A 17039-nucleotide genomic window follows, 5' to 3' on the forward strand; every position below is an offset into this window, starting at 1 on the left:
AGACAGAAGAAGGGACTGTGTGTGTGTGTGTGTGTGTGTGTGTGTGTGTGTGTGTGTGTGTGTGTGTGTGTGTGTGTGTGTGTGTGTGTGTGAGAGAGAGAAAGAAAGAGACAGAAGGGACTGTGTGTGTGAGTGTGAGAGAGAGGAAGAAAGAGACAGAAGAAGGGACTGTGTGTGTGTGAGAGAGAGAAAGAGACAGAAGAAGGGACTGTGTGTGTGTGTGTGTGTGTGTGTGTGTGTGTGTGTGTGTGAGAGAGAGAAAGAAAGAGACAGAAGAAGGGACTGTGTGTGTGTGTGTGTGTGTGTGTGTGTGTGTGTGTGTGTGTGTGTGTGTGTGTGTGTGTGTGAGAGAGAGAAAGAAAGAGACAGAAGAAGTGACTGTGTGTGTGTGTGTGAGAGAGGGAGAAAGAGACAGAAGAAGGGACTGTGTGTGTGTGTGTGTGTGTGAGAGAGAGAAAGAGAGAGACAGAAGAAGGGACTGTGTGTGTGTGTGTGTGTGTGTGTGTGTGTGTGTGTGTGTGTGTGTGTGTGTGTGTGTGTGTGTGTGTGTGTGTGTGTGAGAGAAAGAGAGACACAAGAAGGGACTCTGTGTGTGTGTGTGTGTGTGTGTGTGTGTGTGTGTGTGTGTGTGTGTGTGTGTGAGAGAGAGAGAGAAAGAGACAGAAGAAGGGACTGTGTGTGTGTGTGAGAGAGAGAGAAAGAGACAGAAAAAGGAACTGTGTGTGTGTGAGAGAGAGAGAGAGAAAGAAAGAGACAGAAGAAGGGACTCTGTGTGCGTGTGAGAGAGAGAGAGTGTGTGTGTGTGTGTGTGTGTGTGTGTGTGTGTGTGTGTGTGTGTGTGTGTGTGTGTGTGTGTGTGTGTGTGAGAGAGTGTGTGTGTGAGAGAGAGAAAGAAAGAGACAGAAGAAGGGAGTGTGTGTATGTGTGTGTGTGTGTGTGTGTGTGTGTGTGTGTGTGTGTGTGTGTGTGTGAGAGAGAGGAAGAAAGAGACAGAAGAAGGGACTGTGTGTGTGAGAGAGAGAGGAAGAGAGAGACAGAAGAAGGGACTGTGTGTGTGAGAGAGAGAGAGAAAGAGAGAGACAGAAGAAGGGACTGTGTGTGTGTGTGTGTGTGTGTGTGTGTGTGTGTGTGTGTGTGTGTGTGTGTGTGTGTGTGTGTGTGTGAGAGAGAGACAGAAGAAGGGACTGTGTGTGTGTGTGTGTGTGTGTGTGTGTGTGTGTGAGAGAGAGAGAGACAGAAGAAGGGACTGTGTGTGTGTGTGTGTTTGTGTGTGAGAGAGACAGAAGGGACTGTGAGTGTGTGTGTGTGTGAACGAGAGAAAAAGAAAGAGACAGAAGAAGGGACTGTGTGTGTGTGTGAACGAGAGGGAAAGAAAGAGACAGAAGAAGGAACTGTGTGTGTGTGTGTGTGTGTGTGTGTGTGTGTGTGTGTGTGTGTGTGTGTGTGTGAGAGAGAGAGAAGGAGACAGAAGAAGGGACTGTGTGTGTGTGTGAGAGAGAGAGAGAAAGAAAGAGACAGAAGAAAGGACTGTGTGTGTGTGTGAGAGAAATAGAGACAGAAGTAGGGACTCTGTGTGTGTGTGTGTGTGTGTGTGTGTGTGTGTGTGTGTGTGTGTGTGTGTGTGTAAACTGCCCCAGTTATTATATAATGGTGGCTAGAGAACAAATGGTGTTGGGTAGAGATACTCAGGCTTGAACCCTGTACCTTGTATGCAGGTGTTAAGGACCTGAATTCCCTACCCACCACCATTTGTAAGAAAATTGCAGATTTTTGCCTCCTATTTGATCTGATCTGTTCCTCATAATATCTGTGGTTTCTAAATGTTGCAATGCTTGATATTTGATGGTGCAGTGGTAGTATTGTTGCTTTACGGCTGCAGGTTCTTGGGTTTGATTCTTGGCTGGGGTGCCTTCTGTGTGGGGTCTGCATCTTCTCCCTGTGTTTGTGTGGGTTTGCTTTTGTGTCCTCCCATGTTATAAAGACATGTCTGCATTATTTCTTCCTGGGCCTCTGCTGAAAATTGTTTTTTTTGTTCCAAGTCAGATTGTCCTGATTAGCAAATGTTAAATAAAATTGACAGGCATTTGAATTTCAGACTTCATATTCTTCAGAAAATATAGTAACACGACCTTTTATTCTAGCAATTTTCTAAGTTTATAAGATGAATATTTGAAATGTGTCCTTATTTTTGGGACTGTATTGCCCCATTATTGGCTTTGTCCAGGTTTTTTGTGCTAAGGTTGACAACTATGGCAAGAACTGAATTCACTGAATATGTCTGAGGGCTGTATTCCCTCATTACTGGATTTGTCCAGGTGTTTTGTGCTAAGAGGTTGACAGCTATGGTGAGAACTGAATTCATTAAATGATAGCCATTTAAGTTTCAGTCTTCCTCTCTTTCACAAAGCAGCTGATATGGCATAGTGGTACGTTGCTCTGACTCTTTTGCACAGGGACCTTGGCAGTAAAATGTATGGTGGTAACACAGCATTTTCTACAACTTTCCAAGATTATACAAGCAATGTTTAATGTGTCCCTGGTTTTTGGCCTTTTGAGCCCCCCCCCCCCCCCAAGTAGTGCTTTTGTCCCCATTGTTAACGGATTTCAGCAGGTTACACATAAAATAATGGTAGTGTTTCTTTTGAATTACTATAGTCATGAAGACATCATTTTAATCTTATTGTCCACCCAAAAAATGGAAAAAAAACTGCAGCAATAGTGTGACACTGGTTTTGGGAGTCCATAAAAACATTAGTTCTGCTATTGAGATGAAAATATTACCTAGTAACAAGTGACGCAGGCATTTATCTGTTATCATTTAATTCCTTGAATAACTAGATTTTTTCCCCTCAAACAGTGGGCGTATGATATTCATTATTTAATAAATCTGACTTTTAGGAAAATATTCATAGTTTTCTTGAGAAAGCGTAGAGATCTGCAGATTTCCAAGAGCACTGCACACTGATCAGCAGGTTGATTAGAGCTCTCCCAGTGTAAAAACAAAGACTTTGGAAAATAGCCACCAAAGCCATTCATTTGGGTACAACTTGGTTATTGGTAAGTTACTATACTATCTAGATGTTAGCAAAGATGAAATCTGGAAAAAATTAAGAGAAATTCAACTAGAAAGGTTGAAGAAGAAAGCTGGTGGGGAAGAGCCCTGCAGCTTTTCAGCAAAAAGCAGGTCGGAAAAAATCAACTGTATTCACAACTAGTGTTTAAAACAAGTGAGTCACTGGATGAACATATACCTTTTTGGAATTAGGTTCATAGGTTAATACTAGGCTAACTGCCTTTGTGAGTCATTTTAAGCCTAGCCAATTATCCCCCTTATACAGTCAAATGACAAAAGGTGGAAAGAGCAAACAAAACTTTAAGTACCTGTTCAGATGAGGTGATAAACTCCAGAAATCAGAAGGTGAAATGAAGGAAAGATTGGCTGAATTCAACTTTTCTCAAGAACAGTTGTTTAAAACATAGAATTAGAAGACCGAGAACACAATGAAAACCCGAGATTTTCTGCTTTATTAGAGAAATTGAAAGTAACAGCTTTTATTTATTTTATGAAAGTACAAATAAGCAACTAGACTAGTATTCCACAGAATTAGACAGTGTGAATGAAACCATGACCTATAGTAGTAAAGATGCAGTCATACCAGCAGAAAGAGCTATTTCTGACAAAACTGCATCAGAAGGGGAAAATACTAAAAACTGTGGATACCAGAGAGTTTGTGCAAAGTAACAAATGGCTTAGTTTCTGGTATCATTCCAAGGGGATCCAGAATCTGTCTGCCTGGGATGACGTGGTTGACAGGCCTTGATTCTTTGCCAGAGATGGCCTCCACCTGTCACCACTGGGATTTCGGATCCTGGCCAAGGCTTTCACCTCCCCCGCTGTTCCTTTTTTAGGCAATGTCCCAAAGACAAATCTTCCAACATAAAAGATCTGTCAAAAAGCAAACTGGAGGTCATGCTGTTTAATGCTAGGAGCCTTAACCTGAAAATGCACTTACTGGAGCCTCTCCTTGCACTGGAAGACGCCATTGTTTGTGCAGTCACAGAAACTTGGTTCAGGGCTGCAGAGAGCACCTGTGTCGTACCAGGCAATACCTCATTTCACACATTCCGACCCCAAAATGAGGTTGGGGAAGACTAAGGGTGGTGGAGTCTCTATCTTCAATAAGGACAGGCACATCTCCAGACTGGTTTGCCAGCATGACACACTGGAACTACTCCAGGTGCAACTGACAGTTGGTAAGATGCCCATTCAAATTATAGCCATCTATAGACACCCCCCCCCCATGACTCAGGACACCCACTCCTCTTACCTGGATCTACTTAACTCCATCAAGGTACCCCCTGACACCCTGATCCTTGGTGACTTCAACTACTCCACCATAGACTGGGTGAGCTATTCCTGCACTAATACACTCACTCAACGATTCCTTGACTTCATTAATTCTAACACACTAGACCAGCTCATTTCATCCCCCACAAGGGGAGATAACATTCTGGAATTGGTTCTCACCCACATGGGTGACCACTGTGCACTCCCATAGTATGTTCTTCCCTGGTGAGGCAAGGTCATCATTCTGTCTCATTCAAAGTTTCTATCCCACCCAACCACCCCCCCCCCCCAGCTGTAATCAAGCTAAAAAACCTCTCAAAAGCTGACTACAACCTCCTAAGGGAAGGGTATCTGTAGCTTCACACCATCACCCCCTCAGAGGATGCAGACAACTATGCTGAACAGTATGCCAGTGCAGTATACAGGCACCTGTACAACTGCATGGACTCAGCCATACCCAAAATAACTAAAACCTGCTCCTCGAGGAAACACAAACCTGTTTGATGGACATCCCGTGTCAACAGGCTTTACAACAAAAGGAAGAAACTGTTGTCCAAGGGTAAAAAGGAACAAATTCCAAATTGGAAAAACTTCCTCCTTGCCTCAACAAGCAAATTAGATCACTAGTGAAAACCTCCAAAGCCAATTATAAATTGAAACTACCCTCCAAAGTGAAGGGAAACTACAAAGCCGCCTTCAGTTACATCTGGAACCTCGGTGGCAAGGCTCAGGTTTGTTCCAAATTAGTACTTAACAGTATCACTTACAGTGATCATGCTAACTTAGCCAAACTGCTAGCAGATAGATAAAGCACAAACTTCACCCCCCCCCTGTCCCCTCCCAAAGGCCCGTTCGACATCCCCGATACTTGTCCCACACCTCACATCTCCATAGATCAAGTGTTAAGGTCCCCATCCAAGACAAAGAACACAGTTTCCATGGGACCTGATAGTATCTCAGGCTGTATTCTGCACCATCTCCAGCAAGAACTGGCTTCGCCATTGAGCACCCTGTTCAATCACAGCCTAAGTACAGGCTTCATTCCAGCAGAGTAGAGAACTGCAAATGTCACCCCCTTGCACAAAGTTGGTGCCACTACTGACCCTGAAAACGATTGTCCCATTAGTTTGACAAGTCTGATCTGTAAAGCTATGGAGTGCATAATTATGGATCTCATAAACAAGGACATAGGCAATCTCCAAGCACTTGACTCCACCCATTTCAGATTCATCAAGGGCAGATCTTGCCTGTTGAACCTGGTTGACCGTCACTAAGGCCCTGGATGAAGGAAAGTCGGTACATACAGCTTACCTTGACTTGGCCAAGGCATTTGACACAATCCCCCATGCAGGCATCATCACATAGCTAATGCAGCTTGGCGTAAATCCCTGTCTCATCAGGTGGGTGGCCATCTGGCTCACCGATAGGACCCCCAAGGTCAAAATAGGCACCTCCTTCTCCTCTGATAGGAGAACTGTCACTAGTGGAGTTCCTCAGGGATCTGTCCTGGGACCTCTGCTGTTTGGCATCTACTTCTCAGAGGTGCAGACAAAGACAAAAGGCCTGTGGCTGACCATGTTTGCAGACCACTGTAAGTTGGGTGCTGTCATTGTCTCCCCAAATGATGTTAACATACTGGGAGGGTCTAACGGCTGCTAATGGCTGGTGCCAAAGTCATGACCTCAAGCTAAATGCAAAAAAAGTATCATCATACCATTAGGCAAAAACATGGTCCCTGCTGATTACCACATCGACAGCATCCCCCCTAAACACACAACCTGTGGTGAGACACCTGGGTTCTCAGGTTGATAACAGGCTCACATTCGACCGTCATGTAGCGGCAGTGGTCAGAAAAGCCTTTTACTTGGTTCATCTCAAAAGTAAAGGTGTTGCATACAGAAAAAAGGAGGTTATTACCTCTCTGTACTCCTCTCTCATTAGGCCAGTAATTTGGCATGTACCTCTCCAAACATCTGCACCAACTGGAAAGGCCACAGAAATACTTCACATAGAGAACCCGATGCCTCCAACACCTGTCCTATGAGGACAGGCTCAAATCACTGTCACTCTGCTCGGTATCGTACAGATTGCTCAGAGGTGATCTGTGTCTCGCCTACAAGGCAATCTCTGACCCTGCCCTAGTAGAGATGCTCCATATCCGTAAGTCTAACTCCTCATGCATTACCTGCTCAAAAGACCTGAATCTAATATGCAACATCAACAAAACCTGCTGGGCAGACAGGTTTGTCTTCCAGAGGCTGCCCCATCTCTGGAATAGACTTCCAGTACACGTCAAACAGAGTACCTCACCGACCCTTTTCAAGCGCAGCCTTGATGAGTGGATGGAAACCACAAATTTGTCCCAGGTGTTCCACCTGTGACCCTCATTGACAGGGGTGACAGGTGCTGACTGAGGTTTCTTTTTGGAGATAAACTCTTGGCTAGGCTTGTCAGGGCCCCAGGGCCACTAGCCTAGTAACCTCCTATGACTATCCACTGTAAACAGTACACTAGTCAGAAGAGAAGTGAGTTTATCCCTAAACTTAGCAGATTTTGAAAGGAAGATATGAAATTGAAGTTGTCATATCCATCTGCCTTCAGAATATTTTTTTTCTAAAGGAACAAAGACACCTTTAGGTGAGAACAGATGAAGAAGGGAATAAAAAAGTTAACCCAGCAAAACGTATAGCTTAACTCAGTTGGTTGAGTGTTGATTTGCAAGAACAAGGTGTAGGGTTCCATTCCAAACAGTCTGGCTCCGATTTTTGTCTGGCAGATGACACAAATGTTTAAACATTTGAGCTGTAGTTGTTCTGGTGCAGGGTTTGATTCCGTCAGCCCTCCCTTGCCTACTGTGTCACCCTGATCAAGTCACTTAACCAGACAAACTTGGGTACAGCTGGAAATTTGGGCTAGGCTCCTCAGTGGTCCCCTGGACTGCAAGTCTAATAACTACTTACCTGTGAGCAAGTAAAAGGGGGATTCGGCTTCTCATTCCTCTGACAATGTCACAGCTCATAGAGCGCCCAGTAAAACCTTTTCCATTTTTCCAAAGGAAATGAGTCAGTGATTAAAGAAAACCCAAGAGCTAACTAGAAAAATAAGGAGCACTTTGGACTTGAACCAGAGACTGGTGTTGGGTGGTTGAGATGAAGAAGAAGAAGATTGTGAAAGTAGAATTAAATTGAAAGAACGGTAAGGTGTCATTACCATAAAATGCATTTTGGACATGAGAACTTTGTTTCTACAAAACTTAGGGAAAAATAGACTGAAAGTTTATGGACTGTGTTAGACTGGTGGTAGGACTAAGAAGTATAATCCCCACTTAGTCATTAGTGTTTATTAGGGTAATAAAAGGGTTAAAGATATATTAAGTGCAAAAAGCTTTGGTTTAGGGTTATCAGATTTTAAGGGATATTTTAGAACTGGACAGTTAATGGTTATATAAATGGTTCCTGTCCCAGAGACTTCCAATACTCTAGAACAGGCTACCCATCTCTGTCATGCAAAGTTGTTCATTAGCACTCTTCAAGAAAAATCTTGATGAGTGGATGGGAAATAGGAAATACACCCCGGGGATCACTTCTGTGTGTCTGCTCGACAATGGCACAGGAAAAATTACTTTCTTGGGTGGCATAAGACAGAGAACCTTGTTGGCTAGGCTTACGTAGGCCCTTGGGCCGATAGCCTAGTACCTACCTATGAACCTATATACATAGCACAAGTTGAAAATTACAAATCAGTATGGAAAGAAATTATGTTAAAACATGCGAAGTTCACAAACTAAAAATAGTACGATTTTTGATGCATGTTCTTAAGGAAAACAATAGTAACTATACAGAATATCATATTTAATAAATATTAGTATTTTGAGAACTAAGCCAACACTTGAATGGAGAATGTAGACTGTACCAGTTGGGATGACTGTAAGTAGGGACACAGAAAATAGGCAAGAGGGAACTAGAATTTATTGACAAAAATTGGCAAAGGAGCCAAGATACTAAGAGCAAATAACCAGGGAAGGAAAGGTAGGTTAAGGTAGGAGTGGGATAAGGCCAAGCAGAAGTCTGGACTATGGGTTTGAGACTACCTTCCCTGCCAGGCATTGATAACTGTAGGCAAAGAGAAATGGATGAGGGAGTGCTGAATGAGACAGCTCTGGTTGAGTTTTAGTTGACTCATGGACAGAAGCTGTGGTCAAAAAGGGATAATTAATAAGGTGTATAAAATAATGGATGATGAGTATAAGAATCAATCGGAAGTGATTAGAAAAGACAGGAACATGTAAATGGAAAGGCAATATGAAAAAGAACAGTGGAGAAATATATTTATATGGCTTCCAAGTATGCAGCAGAGTTTAGAAGGTTTAAGACTTTTGCATGAAAATGTTTGCATAGGTATGTTATACACCATGTAGACGTCAGATTTTTTTTTTCTACAGGTAGACAGCAAATATTGGAGGTGTGATGGAAAAGAGAATAGTACTTGGGTTTTTTTTGGAAATGCAGTGTTATGCAGATTTAAAAAATTCCCTACATGGTACTTGATCAGAAATGTTGGGGTTAGCCAGTTTTTGTAACTAAGGAAATTATTCTCCTGAGCTGAGATATCAGATTGAATTGCCTAAATGTATAAGGGCCTACTAAGTTGAATGCTGTTGGCTGCCAAAAAAGCAATTATTAGACAATAGAAATCAAAATCTAAATCAACCATAACTGAAAGGAGATAAAATAATTTAAGGTGGGATCTTTACAAAATGGAAGGAGCAAACTACATAAAAAATAAATGGGATTTGTATGAACAATACATGCAGAATAATGCTCAAGATGACCAGTGAAATTGCAGGGAGTAGAGGACTTAAGCAGTCTGTATAATATCGAAGTGAATGATAACTGTTAAAGAAGTCCTATATGTATAATGCGTGAGACAGAAAAATGTTTGTAATGGCTTGTTTTCTTTTTTATAATTGTATGTGAACCCATTTTATTCTGCAATGTGGGAAGTTAATAAAGGTGTTAATGGTACAGATTTGGGTGATTTACCATAATGCTTCATAACTGACATAACTGCAAGAACCCAAAGAGATATTATTGCAAACTGAAGAGAAAGGGTTGTGATATGCTGAGAAGTTTAACTAATGTACCAAAAAATGGGAATTTTAAGCCCTCCTATTTCTTTTGAATCCAGGATGTCATTTAAACCTACTCTGGGATTTTTACTCCATACAAACTAATTTACTGATAGATTTAAAAAGTTAATTTGGAATGGGCAGATCTTATTTGTTGCAAACATAGAATGCACTGGAAAATAATGTTTGTTTTAATCACAGATATTTTTCAAGAATGGTTAATAGTTTTGTTTTATTTATTTATTTTACATTTGTTGACCGGGAAAGTCCAACTGGGTATATGCCCGTTTTCAGCAGAGGCCCGGGGAGAAAAGCTCCATATATACAGACATATGAGATTTACATAGTATAAGAGTACAATCTAGCATATCAGATGAAAAAAGAAACCGTATAATTATAGTAAAGACACAGTTCAACAGGAGAAATGGCCTATATATTTATATATAATTTTTGTTTCCGTTTGTCAACCATTAAGCCCCTCTCCAACTGCACTTGAGCCAAACTATTCCCCTGTACTGCAGGGGTCTTCCCAAGATGTACTCTGGTGAAAATCATCCATAGGAATCATCATCCGCGCACTGTTGAGAATTCATTATGCCCCTGCTGTTGTTTCATTCTGGAATGATTGATGGGGCATTTTCTACAATTCTTTCTAGGTGGCTGATGTAGGCACCAAGTCACTACAGGGCATGTAGTGCCCTTTCCCTTGTTTGTGTGTGTGTGTGTGTGTGTGTCTGCTGCCGGACACACACCCACGCCATGGGAGCTGTCATCACCAGCTTGGGATTCCAAACGCACATCACCTGTTCCTTTGAGCACCATGCAAGTCTCCTCTTTCAAAGATGCTATGGCTAACCAGGGATCAATTTCTCTATCCCTCCAGAATGATTGAAATGTCAGTTTTATCTTGCTTCTGCACTCCCCACCCTGCTTGATTTTTCCATTTCCTTAGCTGCTGCTTGAAACTTGGTCGTTTGAGTTGTTGCCAGGGCTTTATCATTGTACATCTCAGAGCCAGTCATCAAGAAGAGGAGATTGAAACTTATTCCAGTTTTCTGGGTCAGTCTTTTTTAAGCTAAGTTACAATTTCCTAAGTAAATGTATGCATATCAGATTTGTATTAGCAAGAGGATGAAGCTCTTGCTACACCTCTGATGACCACTATTAAACTTACTTTTCAGTTCCTGGAGGGGACCAAGGGGTAGAGGATAGAAGTGAGCAGCCAATGCCAGCTCACCTGTCCTGAGGTGAGAAAGGCAGCTTGGGTCAATTCTTGGACAAGACCTTCAAAAAATGCATGTGTATCATTCGCAGCAGGTACAGCCTAAGGTACCAAAACTGTATACCACTTACTTGTGAGGTTGTGCACACAAGAAAGCTATAGTGGAGCTTGCAGGCTACCAAGGAGGTGGGGAGAGTTCACAGGGGTTTGCAAACTGGCCTACTGCCCAACGCCCTACTCTCATCTCTACCAGGGAGTGAATGTGCCAGAGAGCTTTCACCCTGCTGGAGGAAAGAGTGGGTCAATCAAGTGCAGGATGGAGAGCCACCGGGGCCAAACCTATAGAACAACAAAAGAAAAAATATTTGAGTTTGTGAATCTTGCTCATAATACACACACACACACACACACACACACACAAAAAGAGAGATAATTTTAAGATTCAGTTTTTAGTTTGAAGCTTTACTTTATCCCTCTACTGCTTATAATGAACGGGGAATAGATTTTCCTGGGTTTTGAAAAATATAACTGGATGCCAGCAGCAAATTAAGTAATGCTGATATCAACATTGAAAGAAATTATCTGTGTTTATTAATCCGTTAGCATTCTGGAAAAGAAAGGTTCAGGAAATAGAATGAAGAGGCAGAGTTGCAAATGGCTCCTCACCTAGTTCCTGCAGAGACTTTTTATAAGTGAATGAGGTTCTACCATTAGTTGTGATACAGGTAATTGATATAAAATTTTTACAGCCTAAACATAGACTCCAGGAAAAGTATTTTTTTTAAAACTTCAGTAAGTAGAGAACAGTAAGTTAGTCAATGGCTTTACCTGCATCTAATGTGAATACTTTCTGATTATCTGATCATGTGTTTTGATATGGGATTTACCTCCAACATATGTATATCTTGAGTCTGCCTCAGTTCTATAAACCATGATTAAAATTTTGAGATATTATTTGCAGCTAATCAAAAGCTTTTAGCAACTGTCATTGAATACATTTTAACATCAAGCTTAATGAGCTATATAGCGCATATCTCTCAACCTCTTAGTCCAAGAAATCTGGGCAAGGTCTGACAAAATAGGGGGACAAATGCCCAAAAATAGGGACACATTTTAAATATTGCTCTTATAAACTTAGAAAGTTGCTATACTAACAGGGTTTGTTTTAACGTATATTTTCTGAAGGAATTGAAGTTTGAAACTAAAATGTGTGTCATTATTTAGTGAGTTAAATTCTCAGATCATCCCAGTAATTTGCCAGAAAACAACAAATTTTATAAGGAACAGACCAAAAAAATATGAGCCAAAAGTCTGGACATTCTGTGAAAATCTGTACAGTAGAAAGGTATGTATATAGGAAATTTTTGACTAAAAGAGGATCTGAATGTGGTTTGTGAATAAAAATCGTCATTGACTGATTCATAGATGTAATACTAATACAGTTATATTTGATAGAGTTATATAGCTCCAGCAAGACTGGGAATAAATGTTGCTTGAATTTTTATAAAGGTGTCATCAAAACCATTAGATCCAAGTGCCAACCTCCTTATAAGTTGTGAAATAGCATCTCATACGTTTTCTGTTGAAAGTCTGAATTTAGCTTCAAAATGTAGCATTTTAGGTCTGTATTGAGGCAATGTTTAAGCAAGGAAACTGTCAATGTCATTGGACCTTGTATGCAAATTAGTAGACAAATGTATCTCATTATATATGTGCAATCAAATGCCTTGAATTTGTTTTTCAATTGCATGTACAGAGACCCATTATCTAACACAGGCAAAATGCTATTTGAATCATGTTTTAATTTTAATACTCTGAACAGAATTTAGACAGAACTAAAGCTAATTCAGTACATAATGTTTAGATTTAAACAGTGACAGATTTAAATCTTGTAGTGATTTAAGTTTCTGATGAGCACTGATTAAAGATTAACTTTTATCTGAATCATATTTTGATTGAAATTCTTGTTTTGATTGTGAAATATTCTAAAATGCTTATTTGCTTTAATCTCCATCTCTTTATATGTGATTTGTGGTAGATTTAAATGTAGCAGATCTGATATCAAATAAAATAGTGTTATCTTGATTTGACAATATAAATTATCAAATAAACGTTGCAACTTGTTCCCCACCCTACTCATTCTGCTGCATGTATGAATTTAGTCTCCAGTTAATACCACAGACATGCTTTGATTGCACTAAGATCTTTAAGTGTATTAACAACTGAGATGACACAGATCTTGGTTCTGGACTGTGTCTGGAAGGCAATTGACACAAGATAAAAATCAATTCTTGACCATTTTCTGTAAGATGATAAAAAGAAGATAAAACCTTTCTCCTCAGGACAGAGAAAGAGAGCAGAAGGACTCAAGAGAGGCCATGTGCCATTAATTAGTTAATACTTTAATAGATCTCTTCTGACTTGGTACCACTGACCATGATTTATCTAAATGTGAGCCCAGAGTTATTTTCTGGTCTCCCACCTATTAGACTATTGTGCCTATTAAAACTAGATAAAATTTGAAACAGGTGGAGAAGAAAACAGTTTCTGTCTTGACAAGGTGCATAAAGTAAAATTAAATAAAGGCCAAGGAAAGAAGATATATTCACATTCCATTGTAATTAATCTCCCTTGCGTATATTTTTTTAAAATGAAGGATATTTAAGGGGTAACCCTTTTTACCCAGATTGTCCATTCCACTGATATTTTTCTTTTTTTTTGAACTATGACTAGTACATAGGTATACTGGCATTTATACTAGTCAAAGACAGTAGGGACTTGAATCATAACTGAGTTCCTTGTGTTACAGAACTGCTTCTGAACAAGTGATAAAATATCTACATCCATATGGGGAGGTGTAGATGATCATTTTGGTACTGTACTGACTACAAATTTAATAGAACAAAAGCCCAAACATGAATTAGAAAACAAACTATGCTATCAAGTGACCAGCTCAATCATTGTCTTATTTCTAGTCTGACATGGCACCAGTTCTGTAATGCTGTTTGGAACATTAAAATATTCCTTGTCAAAGTAACATATAGAATTACTGCCCCCCTCACTAATAATACTAGAGTGAATGCATGTCACAAGCATATAAGTTCATAGCTAGTTATTGTGTATGCAGTCCAGAAAATCATTGAGGAGGCTAGCCCAAGTTCTTAGTTGCTGCAGATCAGTGTCTGGTTAAGTGATTTGCCCAAACTCACACAACAGGCAAATGGAAGTAGATGGAATCAGACCCTGGGTTGCAGCAAACAGTTTAACAACTCATAATCTTAATCCTATTTGCTTACTGCAAAGCTTAAAAAATACTTTCATTTGATGTGGAGCCTGAACTCTGCACCTTGTGAACAATAAACAAAAATGCTCTCCATTGTGTAATTGCAGTAAGTTTCCAAATGGATGGTAAAAGTCTGCACTCTTAATCTGTTAGAGTACTGACAGAGACATAGTTTGTCATTGCTAAAAGTATTAAGTAAATTTCTTACTATCCAGCATTATCCTGTCAAAATGTGATACACTTGAAGTATTGATGCTAGCTGTTTTTTTTTTTTTTTCAAAAAGAATTTCAATCCCAACAACTTTATCTCGTCACTAAAGAGCTGAAGTTGGGAAGCTGTCAAACGTCAACCCCTGGAAGAGGCTAAGTCTTTTAACACCACATTTCTCGACATACTGAATGCCCGTCATTCCCAAGAACTATTAGAATCAAAGCCAGTTGTGCACCTTGATTAACCAAGGAATGCAAATCTCTGCTAAACAGCTAGAGACAAAGCTTGTGAACAGTATCATAAAGATAAAAACACAAGCCTCAAAACTTTAATTTCTGCAACTTAGAAACAAAGCAAAGAAATTAGTTAAAACTTGATAAAATAAACTACTACCATAGCATTCAAAAGAAACATCATAATAATCCCCAAAAGTTCTGGGCTACCATAAATAATAATCTTCACCCAGGTAAATCCACTACACCCACCCCAACAACTGCCAGCAACTCTGAAAACATTGCAACTTAATTCAGCAAATATTTCAAAGAAGCTGTCCTAGCCCTCTCTAATTCCCAGAGCTCCCCTACCACCACCTAACCACTCATATCACAAAACAGTATTGACTCTTTTACACTAAAACCAGGTCTCTGTCAACAGCATATATAAACTTCTAAAAAAACTTAAGCCAATACATTAGCAGCAGACATTGCTGTAGAAGCAATTGCATACCCAGTCGCCATTCTAATAAAACAGATCTATCTCAGAAAACCTAGTGCATAACATCTGGAAAATCTCTCATATTATACTCTTACACAAGGGGGGGGCTTCACAGATATTACTAATTATCACCCAATAGCCATTTTATCACCCCTGTCTAATATCCTAGAGAGAGTAGTTCACACACAACTGATGCAGTACCTACAAACACACAACCTACTGTCAGATACTCAACATAACTTTCGCCCACCCCCCACCGTAGAACTACTACAGCCCTAATGTCCTTCACCAGTGCAGTGAATTACTATAGAAATAGCAGAACATTTTTGGACCTTTCTGAATCATTTGATATGGTTAACCATAACAAACTTAACATTCTTGCCACCCTAAACCTCAGCCCTTCATTAAGTTCATAGTTTAAAAGCTACCTATCAGGATGCCATCAAGTTGTTCATTGGCAAAACAAACTCTCCCCTCTTCTGCCAGTAATTCTAGGAATTCCCTAAGGCTCCATTCTTCGACCTGTACTTTTCTCATTCTTCACAAACAGACTGCACACCTCTACTTCTCACACTACAAGTTATACAATATGCAGGCGACTCCACACTTATATGTGCAGCTTCCTCCCTATAAGAGCTTCAGGTCATCACCCAAGATTATTTTCTGGCTGTTGAATCATGGCTCACCAACACCCAGCTCATCCTAAATCCCAGCAAAACAAAGCTACTCTTTCACCCTACAAGAACTCCCGCATCACTCCTGTCATTTAACATCACATCCAAAAATAAAGCCAACATCACAATAGTTGCCCACACAAAACTTCTAAGCGTTGAAGTTGACAACTTAAATTTGATATACACAACTCCCAAACCATTAAGAAAGTGCATAAAAAACTAGTGTACCCTCTACCGAAACAAATAATTCCTGACCATACACTCAAAGGCTGCAATTGTTTGCACACATATCGTATCTATTCTTCTTTATGCCTCTCCAATTCTAACTAACCTCAGAAAAACTGACCTAGCTAAGCTAGAATCCTGTTATAATAAAATTACTAGGTTTGCCACTGTCTCCCCATATAGAACACACCTTTGTACCTCACATAAACTGCTAAACTGATTAGAACTCCCACAACTAATACTCTTTAACCAACTAACCTTCGCTCATAAAATCCTGCATCAACCAGAAAATACCCCCCACACTTCAAAACCTTTTACAGCCATACAATAACAACCGTTCCCTTTGCTCTAGCAATAAATTTCTTCTGGCGATCTCCAATGCAAACAACTCAGCCGATGACTCAGTCTTCTCAAAGTTTATACCCAAAATTTGGAATAAACTACCATCCTGAATAACATCCATCTGCTCTACAGTACTATTCATAAAACTTATGAAATCATATTTAACAGATACTTGGCTATGCTCCTGTACCTCTTCTGGCTAGTTTCTAACATTTCCACTCCCTTAGGAACATAAACCTATTTATGTCCTATTTCTCTCCTTGAACATACATTCTAAGATCCATACCCTTATTGATACTATGCTTACCTATATAACTGCAATGTATTCTCTCAAAAAAAAAAAATCTAACATGATCCATTATTGAATTTTAGAGACTGGGCAAACTATACATCAATACCCTGATTGGAGAATGAACGTTGTTCTTCATGTTTCACTGTTGCAGTCATCACACTTGGGTTATCTACCTGCAGGTAGCCCTCAGTCGGCCCGAATACTAGAGTCTTGGGATTTCTGCGTCAGATGTTTTTGCCTCTTCCATGACGTCAGGGGTATAAAACATGCAGCAGATGACATTACATCAGCTTTTCTTGCCGTGCGGGAACCAGAAGCAGAAGCAGTTTGCAAGTGCTGGTTGGCCGCAACCTGAAATTTTTGTTTTAGGAGTTTCAAGCCTGAAGTCTTCTAAAGCGAAGTACTCCGTTAGGGATCCTTTTTTCTTGCTCTAACCGATGTCAGAAAAAGTTAACAATTGTCTTGCCTGTGGAAGCAAATACCTCACAGAGATTTTCATTCTTACTGCATCACCTGTTTAGGCCCAGACCATGACGTCCCTCGCTGTCAGTTTTGTGCCGTGTTTAACACCCGAACTATTTGCCGTCGGGCTATCTTTGT

The 17039-nt window shown here is 40.2% G+C and overlaps 1 protein-coding gene across 3 annotated transcripts in view; it reads left to right on the forward strand.

The window, feature by feature from the left end:
• The window catches only part of MIS18BP1 (MIS18 binding protein 1), a 2747318-nt gene that overhangs the window by 2357478 nt on the left and 372801 nt on the right, over positions 1–17039 (forward strand). The gene's annotated exons all lie outside the window — the stretch shown is intronic.

The sequence above is a fragment of the Protopterus annectens genome, chromosome 6.part0 (genome assembly GCF_019279795.1).
Source record: "Protopterus annectens isolate FY-2018-M chromosome 6.part0, PAN1.0, whole genome shotgun sequence".
Lineage (NCBI taxonomy): Eukaryota > Metazoa > Chordata > Ceratodontiformes > Protopteridae > Protopterus > Protopterus annectens.